Raw genomic sequence first — 13,098 nt, 5'->3', positions numbered from 1 at the left:
GTAGGGTATTACGCATCACTTGCGGCCCAAACCTGGATAACCCCCCCCCCCCCCCCCCGCGTTGATCTCTCAATCGCGCTCTTTCCACAGGCTCGCACCCGCCAATCGTAGCAAAAGGGATTCCAGTGATCCCATAGGTGTCGTTTCACCCGACACGCTCACGCTGTTAAACCATGCTAATACATGCATGTCGCCCTCTCAATCACAGTCCTACTCATGGCGCAACGCGAACGGCGAGCCCGTCACCTGCGCGCCCCGGCGGTGCCTGACATTACTGTTTAGACGTTTGATGGAGGCCTCCGCGAATGCCGAGCATGTATTCACCTGGCTCAACACCAACGGTCATACTCCGGACTCGGTGCCTTGCTCATGTATATAAAACAGCCTAGCTAGAGAGGGTACTATGGTATGGTGTATGTATTATCGTGAGCGACCGATCATAATGCCACTACACAAGAGTGTGTGTCTGATCGATTCGTCCATTATTCGTAAGTTATGCATGGTTGTGTGGCGTCTAATGGTGGTTGTCGAAGGCTAGGTGGCGACAAGACCGGTTGCATGGACGCCTCGTTGTCAATACATGCCGCATACACTTCAAAGGCTCCTCATCCATGAGTTCACATTTTACCACCATGCCAGCGTCTGACCGCCCTGACCTACCGAAACCCCTTCCATCGCTGGCGCACGCTTCCCACCTGAAATGGTCACCATCTCTCCAAAACGTCAATGCCGCATTCATCGGACTTAACTGCAGGTGCAGTTAGTGTGTCACTGAAATGCGGGCCAGAAGCCCGTTGGGCCCACATGTTAGTGACCCAACGCACCTGCAGTTAAGTCACTGAATCAGCTTCCGCATTCACGCCCGACGAACCTACTCCGGTGCCAGCAGTCCATTCGTCTACCATGGCTCATTTCCATTCGCCCACTATATTAACTTGAGCCCCAGCTCCCAGCCATAGCCAAAGACACACACTCATTCTCCTCTGGTCCCTTCCATCTGTCGGCACCACTCCAACCATATCCTCCTAGCGCTCCAAAGCTCTCTTGGACGTACTGTAGCAGGAGCAGATGAAGGGCATAGGCGGCTCCGCTCTGGGCACGCTCCAAAGCTCTCTTGAATGTACTGCCACGGGAGCAGACGAAGGAGATCGCCGGCTCCCCCCGGGCCGCCCTCCGCCGCCACTACCACGAAGCCGGCGCGCGTGCGCGGGTGCAGCCGGCAGCGAGGAGGAGTAGTACACGGTAGGTCGCCGCCACTCTGGTCCCAGGAAGGCCACCGCTCCTCCACTCAGTCGACGCCAAGCTTGGTAGGATAAACATCGGCGGCCGACTAGCCACTTGACGACGACGTGGAGGCGGAAATCTTCAGCACCTTGTGCTCCGGAGGAGGAGGTTATCAAGGCGGATGAGGAGGAGGCAAAGGCAATGGCCGGCATTCTCGGGTTCATGGCCGGACATGGTGGTCGGGCGCCGGCAATTGTTTAGATTAGGTTTACAGTAGGTTTTAGTACGGTTTGTGCGAAATATGTAATGACTTTCGTCCAGTTTGTAGGAAAAGTTTTCGAAATGTAATGAATTTCATCCGGTTAATTTGAAATTTGCTTTGTTTGCACGAATTTTGTCCAATTAGTTCATATAGTTGGGGAAAGGTATGCGGGCAGCATTGGATGGCATCTATCATGTCCTCGGACAGATGCCGGTGTAAATTTGTGGGCCAACACTGGAGATTAACAGTGCTCCATTATTTGGCAGGGAACAGTTATCCCTCGATCAAAATCAGATCTGCCGTGTTTCACACTCCTCCCACGTAAGAGTGTAAACTCTTGCTTACATAAAAATGGAGCAAGTGGACGGCACTGTAGCACGTCATATCACTCAAACTAGCCCGCCGCGTGGGAAAGCACCGCCCTCATCATTTTGTTCTGGATTTCTATCGATCGATCGCACGAAAATGTTAGGCTTTGCAAGTTCAAAAGAAAAGGCGGCACACTTACGACTCGTACGCGTCGCACCCCCGACAGTCTGGCTCGCACGCTGCTCACCAGAGGGGACACGCGTTATCTTGCAATTTCACTGACATGTGGGACTGCAATTGAATAAACCGTCGATAGCCGAAATCTAATCGCTCGACGGGCGTCGGCTGAGAAGAGAGAGACGGGGGAGGGAGAAGAGATCGCCCGCCCGGCGCGCACGGACTCCAAGAAATATATGGTGATAATGTGAGGTGGGCCATGCAGGAGTCCGGACCGCTTCCAAGCCCGCTTCTGACCGCCCTGGCCCACCAGAAAACCCCCCACCTCCCCGCACACGCTCCCCCCTCAGACGCCAGCTGCCCGCATTCATAGCAAGTAGTACTAGTAAAATACTGGCCTATAAGCCCGCTTATGTGGAGGAGAGAGAGGCATTGACAATGTCAAGGAGTGGGCTCTGCAAGAGCCCGTCTCTACATGTGCTCCTAGGTATAAAAAACTAATTCTAAAAAAAAGAGGCATAAAAAAAAATTGTGTCTAAAAAAAGAAAGGTAAAAACATTTGAGAGGAAATAGATAGAGAGGAAGTGAGAAAAAGTTGTAACCTTTACAGCCAACCTTATAGTCTACACTATGGTAGTATTACATGAGGAAGGAGGGAGTGGTGCACATGCCAAGTTCACTGGGTTGCCGTGTTTCACACTCCGTCGTAACAGTGGAGATAGTAGCTTTCATAAAAAATAAACAATGAATACTCGTTGCTCGTCCTCTATATCGGAAAAGAATACTTTCCATTCGTCGACATGTGGGACGTTGACCATCCTGGTCCACCTGCCATGCACAAAATTATCCTGGTCCACCCCGGTCGTTGCACAGGGCCAACCTTTCCCGCTGTAAGTTGATCAGACGAAGGAACCATCATGACTTCGTTGAATTCTGCTTCTTCAAGAAAACTTATTGTACCCGCAATACTGCTACCACACGCGAAGACTGGACGTCACTATACCACATCATATCACTGAAACCCACTAGGCCAAACTAGCCCGCCTAGGATTTGTACTCCCTCTGTTTCAAAGATAGTAGTACAAAGTTGAGTCGTCTATTTTGGAACGGAGGGAGTTCGTCTCTGTACTGCTATGATTTTATGTTGTACGTCTCTGTACTTTTGCTACGATTTTCCTACCCTATGAACCAAATGAGGCCTGAATGCATCCATGTTGACTATTGTCTGATCGATCGCTAAGCCTATAATTTTAGGAGCTTGGGCTATTGCCCGATCGACAACGGATAAGTATAACCGTACCACGAGCTCATCAGCCCCAACGTTTCTCTTCGTTGAGTGTTTTGCAAGTACTATAGCTGGCACAGTAGCTAGCCTACTAACACCAAGAATCATCAAACAAGCGCTGCTGATCTGATAAACAGTTCGAACTTACATCTAAGCATGCGATATATTACGTCAAAAGCTGGTGAGGATACATCTGTTTCCATAACTCGGAGAGGGTTCGCATGATTCACTATCAAACAAAAGTAGCAAGTACCACCCACACAAGACAGTGCACTAGCCCTAAGATGGTTTGATAACACGCATCGTTCTGGTAATTAAACACAGGGCGATGCAAACTACCCTGAATGATTGGTGCGACCAACTATTTCTTGTGATCGATCTCTCGGGCAGTGACCACCCACTAGTAGAAAACATGGCTTTGGTCATAGGGCAATATTCACATTAGTCCCGGTTGCATTACGAACCGGGACTAATGTGAGCATTAGTCCCGGTTCGAGCGGCTAAAGGCATTAGTCCCGGTTCAAGTGGGCCCATTAGTCCTGGTTTGAGACATGAACCGGGACAAAAGGGCATCGCACCCTTTAGTCCCGGTTCGTGTCTCAAACCGGGACTAAAGATTAGACCTTTTGTCCCGGTTTGAGATATGAACCGGGACTAAAGGGTGTGATGCCATTTAGTCCCGGTCCGTGTCTCAAATTGGGACTAAAGGGCCCATTTCTAAAACTCCCCTCCCCCGCCCCCCTGTATCGCCATTTCAGTTTTAAAAAAACAAAAGAAAATGATAAAAACTTCAAAAAATAAAATCCTTCGAGATGTAGTTATATTACTACATCTACTAGTTAGGAAAATAAAAAAACTTAAATTTGGACATGTTTTGCAAAAAAGTGTCATAAAAAAGTAAAATGGCTATAACTTTTGCATACAATGTCGAAAAAACGTATAATATATCAAAATGTTCAGCATGAAAATCCGCATTAGTGTTACTACATAATTATTAGTGTTAGTGTTACTACATAATCCGCATTAGTGTTAGTGTTACTACATAAATCTGGTCAAACTACTTATTCAAGAGGTATTAGTGTTACTACATAATTATTCAAGAATATTAGTGTTACTAAATAATTATTTCAATTTTTTTGAATTTTGGTCAAATCTGGTCAAACTGTGGTCAAACTACTTACTCAAGAAATATTAGTGTTACTAAATAATTATTGTTTTTTAGAATAATAGTTTCAAACTCAAACAGTGAAACGTGTGACTTCATGCTCAAGCTAAACTCCTGAGGGTTAATAGGATTGACATCTTACTATTGTCACGAAAACAACAAGTGCAGACTTGGAAACGAGGGGGAATAGAACCCGGAAGTTAAGCGTGCTCGGGCTGGGGTAGTGAGAGGATGGGTGACCGGCCGGGAAGTTAGATGATTTGGAATGATGAGCGGTGATTAGAGATAATAGGTTAGATTGAGCAGTGATGAGGGGTGATTAGATATTAAGAAGTAAAATAATTTAGAAATTTGAAAATCGAAAAAAAATCAGAATTTTTTTTCGTAAAATTTCCTTTAGTCCCGGTTGGTGTTACCAACCGGGACTAAAGGTGGAGCTCCAGACAGCAGCCACATGGAGGGCCTTCAGTTCCGGTTCGTATAAGAACCGGGACTAAAGGGGGGGCCTTTAGTACCGACCCTTTAGTCCCGGTTCCAGAACCGGGACTAAAGGCCCTCTTGAACCGGGACAAAATGCCCTTGTTCTACTAGTGACAGCACGGACAGCGGCATGGGAATCGATCTCTAGGGCGATGTCCATAGGACTGACCGCGACATCGAAATCGATCTCTGGGGCGCTATCCACAGGATGGACAGCAGCATCGGAATCGATCTCCGGGGTGATGTCAACAGGACGGACTGCGACATCAAAAATGATCTCTGGGACGTTGTCCATAGGACGGGCCGCGACATCGGAATCATCAAGGACGTCCACCCGCACCTGCACAACCCTAACATATTAGCAGACACATTGCAAATAATCAAAAACCACAACTATGGTAAGCCATTATTTTTTACCTTGTGCAGCTCACCGGGGGATCCCATCCCTCCGGGGGCCATCTCCTCATCCTCGATGGGGGCCCTCACCTTACCAGGGGAATATTGCTTCTCAACGGCGATTATCTCCTCAAACTCGGCCTTGAGCCTCGCATAGGTGGTCATTAGAGTTTCTGGGGTAGGCACGGTGGGTCCCTTGCCGTTCTTACAACTTTCTTTGCGGAGTTCGTCCGCCAACTTCGTCAACTCTTTGGCCAGTGCTTGTTTCTTGGAGGTCTTCGTCTCCATGGGTTGGCCCGCCAACATGGTCAATTCGTTGGTCGGTTCTCGCTTCTTGGAGATCGCTGTCTCAAGTGGGTTGTTCGCCGGCAACTCTTTGGCTAGTGCTCCAGGATCCATCAATGAACTGACAAACAAAAAGCAATCGAAAGGAAACCACAATCTCAATGAAAACAGGAAAAGAATAGGTTGTGAGAATCGATCGGTGCTTCGCAAAAAGAAGCTTCTTGGAATGAAAATATAGCAGCATCACTGATTCGCCCACCTTTCCTTCATCGGTACAAAAGAAAAATGGCAGAAGTGAGGTTTTCTTCAAGAAAGGGGAGAAATGGCTTCAATGAGCGTTCCAGTGAAATGATGGTTGCTTCGTCCAGTCCAACTTCGAGGCCACTTTACCACTGCTGGTAAAGGTGGGTTTTGTGATATGACGGGTCATGACGGCCACACCAGGGAGACCGGTGAGTCTCGACTGTAGCACCTCACTGTGATTTGGTGGATGGCACGCGGGCCCAGATGCTTTGATGTCCAGCATGTAGATAGAGCGGCTAGTCATATAGTAGTGCTCAATATTGTGAACCGCGACCAAGGCGGAGAGGAAAATGAGAGAACTACCTAATTAATGCATGAGTTTAATTAGGGTAGTTTTGAAAAGTGTAAGATACATTCCTCCAATCACAAAATGCCTTGGTTAATGAGATTTGAGATTTGAGCAAGTACTGCACGTGGTGAAATCTCTAGAAAGGCAAATACTCCTTTCCAGTTTACATGGCTATACTAGCAAGTACTAGTACTACAATAGTGGGCTCAAATAGCAATATTGTCTCATGCAAGAGCCTGGCTATATGCGTGCTCCAAGGCTCCGCACCACGCCCCACCCCTACACAAAGACTGCCACCCGAGCATTCGCAACTGCCACGTTCGGGTTGCGCTCGGCTCTTCGCCTCTTCGAGAAGACGAACAATGACGTTACTACTACTTCTAAAGTAGTATCGAATCCACTGCTGCATGTCCGTCCACCACGTGCGGGAGGGATAGCCATCGCGCGCATGGGCGAGGGAGAAGGTGTGTTGTAGTAAAATCAAGCTTCTACATGTTGTACGAGTTGACGCGACACGTCATAGCCCTGGCCCCACATGGTTGCCTTTAAACTTGGCTGAAAGACCTGCAATGTACAATACTCCATTTGCTGCAACCTCTAACATTTACCCCACCGCAAATTAAAATATATATTCCTGTCTTGACCAGATGAGCGTGCAAACTAGAATCACCAGGATGACAGGTAGGGCCACAAGATTATTTTATTCAAAGAAAAAAAGCATGGAGCCGACCCCAATGATTTTAAGCTTACACGCACGATACACGCTATGCTAGACTACTCTACACATGAAAATGCCACACAAGCGTCCGAGCTACACTTGGCTCTTCGCCTCTTCGGTATGTCAAACAATGATGGAGTACTACTACAATGGAGGAGTACTACAGTATGCTTCTGGCCATCTGACACCGATTGAACTGCTGCATGTCCACAGCGTGCGGGAGGGAGAGCGTGTAGCGAACGAAAGCTTCTCCTAGTCCTGCCAGCCACCATGCTCATGGGCGAGGGAGGGACACAGCTTCATTGACTTACTGCTCCTGCCTTTGCGTCTATGACAGGTGGGCCCAACAGGTTGGTGGCCCACCTGTCATGCAGCCAAAGGCAGGTGCGGTTAAGGCGAGAGGACGTTGTAGTAATCAAACTTCTCGGTCTTGTACGAGTTGACGCGACACATCAAAGCACTGCACTCGATAAATTTCAATAATTTGCGTTTACCGATGCATTAATTACTCCCTCCATTCCTAAATATAAGTCTTTTTAGACATTTCAAATGGACTACAACATACGGATGTATGTAGACATATTTTAGAGTGTAGATTCACTCATTTTGCTTCGTATGTAGCCACTTGGTGCAATCTCTAAAGAGACTTATATTTGGAAACAGAGGTAGTACAACGCATGCATGCATGTCTTTACTTTCCTTTTGATACTTGCATGTGTTGATTTCATGCACCTTGCCATATTTTGACTATAAATTTAACTAACCAAATGTTCATGCATGTCACAAAAAATTACGGGGTTTTTCGGATTGTGACTATGTTTGTCTTATGTTGCCACACTTGCCTAAGTTGAGTTGCTCAAATTGTTAGACCCACTTTGGCTTGCCTAAGGGAATCTTGCCACACTTTTTGTGTCTATGACATGTGGGGTTCACTGCTAATAAAACAATTCTTATCTTAGGTGTGGCTAGAACCAAACACCCACCTAACTTGGTCAAATTTGCCTAAGGTGAGGTGTGGCAAAGTGTGGCAATATGTGGCTGGAAACCAAACAACCCCCTACATCATTAAAAACTATGTTCAAATACGAATCAAACGATATAATTTTGGTTAACATGCACTAACATTTTGTCAGTTAAATCTTTGGTCAAAATTTAGCACCAATTACAAAGGGGCCCAATAAATATTGTACTCTCACATTTTTTTTGAGGATACTCCCACATACTCCATCCGTTCCCAAATATAAGTCTTTTTAGAGATTCTAACAAGTGACTACATACGGAGCAAAATGAACGAATCCATACTTTAAAATATGTCTACATACATCCATATGTTGTAGTCCATTTGAAATGTCTAAAAAGACTTATATTTAGGAATGGAGGGAGTAGAAAATACAAATAATAATGCATGTTGGGGTAGCCCACGTTTCCGATAATTTTAGTCGTGTGCTTGTTCACAATTTTTACGAGGGGGTGGTTGTTCATTTAATGGAGGGTCTTGTACCAGACTTGAACGATACAAAGCGCGACCTAGCACACCGGAACACCACTTGGAATAAGCGGGTAGCTATCTCAAAAAACAATCAACAACTAAAAAACGGCGACCGGGCACTACACAATTTTAAACGATTGTTTTGATGGAGTGAAAAAGGAAAACTACCCCACTACGTATATATAGGCCGGAGCCTCCGTTCATTCTTGCTAGGGTTGCTTTATTCACACACTGTCATCCTCTCCAGATCTAAACAAGATAGCGGTGGTAACACTGTCTTTCTCCCTTCAAAAAACATTGTCTTTCTATCCTCACCGTTGGTTACAGATCCGTACGTATCCCCATCCGCCGGTGAAGGGGAGGAGGGGCAGCGTTTAGGCCATCGTCGACAGCGAGGGAGGAGACCCACTGCCGGCCGCACCATTATCTCTGGCCGAGTGCCGGCGCGGGAGGTCCTCCGATCCCTTCGTCCTTGCCCTAGTGTGGGCGGATCCGGCCTCCCGCCGCCTACCTATCCACATCCCGAGACCTTCAGGTATATCTTCCTTCGAAATCGTCGTAGCTCTACTTCCCCAGCTCGCTACGTCGCTGCATGTGCATCATTTTCTGCCCCTCAGCCCCTCTCGATTGGATGGTCCAACGTCAACTATTTTTTTCTTCTATTGTTAGAGGTAAAGCTACTTCATGGAGTCGAATCTTGTACTTGGTTCAAACAAGAAATAAAGTGGGGGTGGGGGAATTTAGTATGTGCAGTACAAACAGGAAGGATAGGGGGTGAAAGTAGTACAGACTGGTCATCCAACCGGTCTCTTGGTCGAAAAGGGAAATATAGGGGAAACGTTGTACACAGTGGTATGACCAGGACTAGATTTGTTATCCACCCATAAGATGGCTGCATGCATCATTATGATGGAGAGGCCGGGGGCACGCCTCCATTTCCAAAAAAGACATAGGAGTAGGTGGCTAGAGTGAACAAAAATGGGACCAACCCAGATATGTTTCTTGGATGTTTGTTTCTCGGGGCAACAAACTCTGAATCACCACTTTATGCCCTGGTTTAGGTACATGGTGCTAGACTACTGGTGCACCCACTATCCCATGCCCTTATACCAAATATTTAGCTGTTATAAATCTAATGCCCCTGGTAAAATGAAGCCATGCCACTGTTATAAGCCATGACAAGTTTAGCCAAATGTTTTTGCCTGTAATTGTTTGAGACTCTGACTGCTTCCTCTGTAGCTATTTGTGCAAACAGGGATATCCATTTCACCTGGTTGTTGTTGTGACCTTTTGGTGCACTGCACAAAACACTTCTTAAAAGAAGTGACTTTTGTGCTGTTTAACTGGAATGTCAGAATGGAACAGCTGGTTCATTTCGGTGGAACTGCACAAAGGGAGATCTGTGTTCCAATCCTCATCATCCATATTGGCACCATAACCTTCCATTAGGTAAGAATGATATTTAATGCACCATCTCTATTTTGCGACTGCCATGAGAAAATAATGCTATTGTTTACTAGTACACTTGTATTCCCTCACTGACAAAACCAATTCCGAAATAGAAGGCCAATAATGTACTTGGTTTCAATAACTGGTGAGGAGAAAGAGGAGCAGAGCATGAAGAGGAAGAAGAAGAAGAATAAACAGTCCCAAGGTGATATTGCTGAAGCCGAGGCCTCAGTCGAGGCCATTCAAGGGCTCCAGCAACCTCTACCTTACATGTGAGACGATCCTCCTGGGAGCCCTTCCACTTCTCTGTCCATGATGAATTTGATGCTACTATTAGAGTAGTATGCTAATGTCTTTCTATCCTTTCTCAGTAAGCTAATGAAGGTTTCACCTTGTTCCTACTTGTGCAAACAGGGATCATGTTGTGCCAATCATACATTTTGGTGGAACTACACAAGACAATACAATGAACTGTATCCCAGCCAGTGCTTTAACTCTGCTGGAAGTTCTTGATAGTCTTTCGATATAATCTCAGCACTGGTAAACAAGAGTGATTTCAACCATACATTTCAAGTGCGCAAAAATATATACTATTGAGTGATTCCAGTGAGTGCTTTATCATCTCTTCGGGGACTACATGAATAATCTTTTTTGCTCAGGTTGGTACTGGCCTATGGCCTTCATCCATATTAGTTTGATGTCATCTCCATTTGTATCGTGCTACTGTCATGAGAAACTCCTTTATCTTTGCACGTTAAAGTTTTGCAACCTATGATACATGGCAATGCTTTGAGTGTTGAGCTAATTGGCACTGATTAAATAAACAAATACCTCTCTTTAAGCAAGACTACTATGTTGCTAACTTTACCCATTAAGATAATGAGGGTGCTTCTATTTGTTAGTGTATGTTTCATCAACTAGTCCCACTATTACAGTAATCTCACTCTCTCAATATATGTGCCAACAGGGATGCTCGATTTTGGTGGAACTGCACAAAAACTTTGGGTGCTTCATTGCCTCGACAGCTTCCTACCTTTCATGTCAGTCGCTAATCTCGGCTTGCATTCTTCCTTTGCTGTCAGTCGCTTGGCTTATCTCGGCTTCCAGTCAAAGGAAATAGTAATTGAAATGCTACCTCACATAGGTTGGTACTGGTCTTTATCTTGATTATTGTTCTTGTCATATGTATTGGTAATTTGGTATTGTGTTAATGTTTGTCGATTTCATAAAGGAGTAACTTGGAGCCTGAACTCGCAGGAAAATCATTACATTGGGTGATTTCAGTAGAACTGCACAAAAAGATCAGATGCACAGGTACTTATGCTGCTGCTATGTACTCCAAAGTTCACTCAGACAAGCATCGATGTTGACAAGAAGAAGTGCCTATATTCATTCGAGTATCAATTAGCGTCAACCAGTTATCAAACTCCAAGTATTAGGAGAGTGAACGCCAAAAATATTGCTTGGCGCATAGCCCAGAAAAACGTAGTCCAGTCTTTGGTCCCAACTTGTGCCTTTTGGTTATCGGCACATATGTTAGCGAAGATGCTCCATTTTAGTTGAACTGCACAAAAAATTTGGGTGGTTCATTTTCTCAACCACCTCCTTTCTTGTCTGCAATGTAGAATTTTGGCGAGCTACGGGACCAAGATGAGCCAGCAAACTAGTTGGATCAAAGTAGTGGCCAAGTTGCTCAAACCTCCCTCGGCACGAGGCCACTATTTGAGCAAAGTTCAGATTGTCTGTGCTGCCTCTTATGTACTCGAAAGTTTACTCATACAAGCTTTAATTTTAGCAAGAAGTACCTCCGACTAAACACCATTTACCAGTCTGTACCCTAGGTAATTAAAGTTCGTCCATGGATGATATTTGCTATGATCTCAATCATTTGGATGCATAAACATACTGAACATGTGTATATCTGAATCTTTTTATGAATTATCTATGAATATTGTCGTGTGATCTACCAATCATTTGGATGCATAGACATGCTAAACTTGTGTATATATTAATCTATTGAGTTGTTGACTGTGAATGTTGGCTATGAATATGAACGTGTCTTGTGAACCTGAGTTTGATACGAATGTTTACCTTTTCTGTTGTACTTGTGTGTGAACTTGTTAGTATGCCTATTGTGGGATTTGTGACGTGTGGGTGTCAACGGCACACCTTCTTCTCGAGAAGAATTGCACCTGCTTTGTTAGCGTAGCAATGGCGCATCAGCTCTTTTTAATCTTTTTGCTCTATCTCCCGCCCTCCCCCGCTCAACCCCTGCCGTAATGTTTTCGGCCCCAAAAAAACATAGTACAGCATTGTTTTTGGGGCTTGATGAAAAATCGAGTGCTGGTTTCTGTAGGTTGGCCCGCCTAGCAAATGGGCTGCTGGTCCACCACAGACTGGGAGGCTAAAAATACAAGTTGTATGGTGCAGAGGCAAGTAAAAAAACGCCATCGAGAGCCATCCACTGACGAAAAAAATCGCTCCTGATGTGCTTCTTCAGTCGCGCCGCTGGCCCCCTCTTTAATCCAGTTCGCTCAGGGATCTAGCTGGTATCATTTTTTTCTAGAGGGCGAACAAGTATCAGCTAGGCCTAGGTTTTGTTTTTTTAACATGCGTAGCCCACGACATACGGAGACAGTGGTTTCAACTTATTTTTTGAGGTGCATACCGGCCTATGGGCTTTTTCTTAAAGATCGGCAGCCCAATTTTTCTTAGTAAAACGCAGATCTCTGTTCTATTTATCTACATATAAGAATAATAATGTTGTCTCCAATTTTTGTTTTCTCTTCTAACCACATTATATATATTTATATTATTACTATTATCATATATTTTATAGAGACTTATATATACATTATAAAAACATCCCATGTGTTATTAACTTATAAAAGTAAATGTTTAACAGAAGTTGGGAAGGAAAATCCTGGTTGTTTTTGACTCACAGGCATGGAAAATCCTGGTGGTTGCGTACAAAAGCTTGAGAAGATTTTAAGGACCAATGTAATAATAACACACTCATTTTTATTTTGAGCAATAACTCGCTAATTTGACAATATTATATATAAAAAATGTGTCGCTCCGGTTGATTTTTTGATATTAATTACTCCTTCTAACCTAACATTATATATCGAACAAGCCCAGCTAATTCGTATATTTCAAGAAAGTGCAAATTGGCTGGGATTTCATAGAAAATATAAATGGGTCGCATTGACGCGAAATTATTTGTTCACCCAGCCCAGCAAATGGACAAACCATTGGTTAAATATA

The sequence above is a fragment of the Triticum aestivum genome, chromosome 4D (assembly GCF_018294505.1).
Source record: "Triticum aestivum cultivar Chinese Spring chromosome 4D, IWGSC CS RefSeq v2.1, whole genome shotgun sequence".
Classification (NCBI taxonomy): Eukaryota; Viridiplantae; Streptophyta; class Magnoliopsida; order Poales; family Poaceae; genus Triticum; species Triticum aestivum.
The sequence above is the reverse complement of the archived record's forward strand: the minus strand, read 5'-3'. Positions refer to the sequence as shown.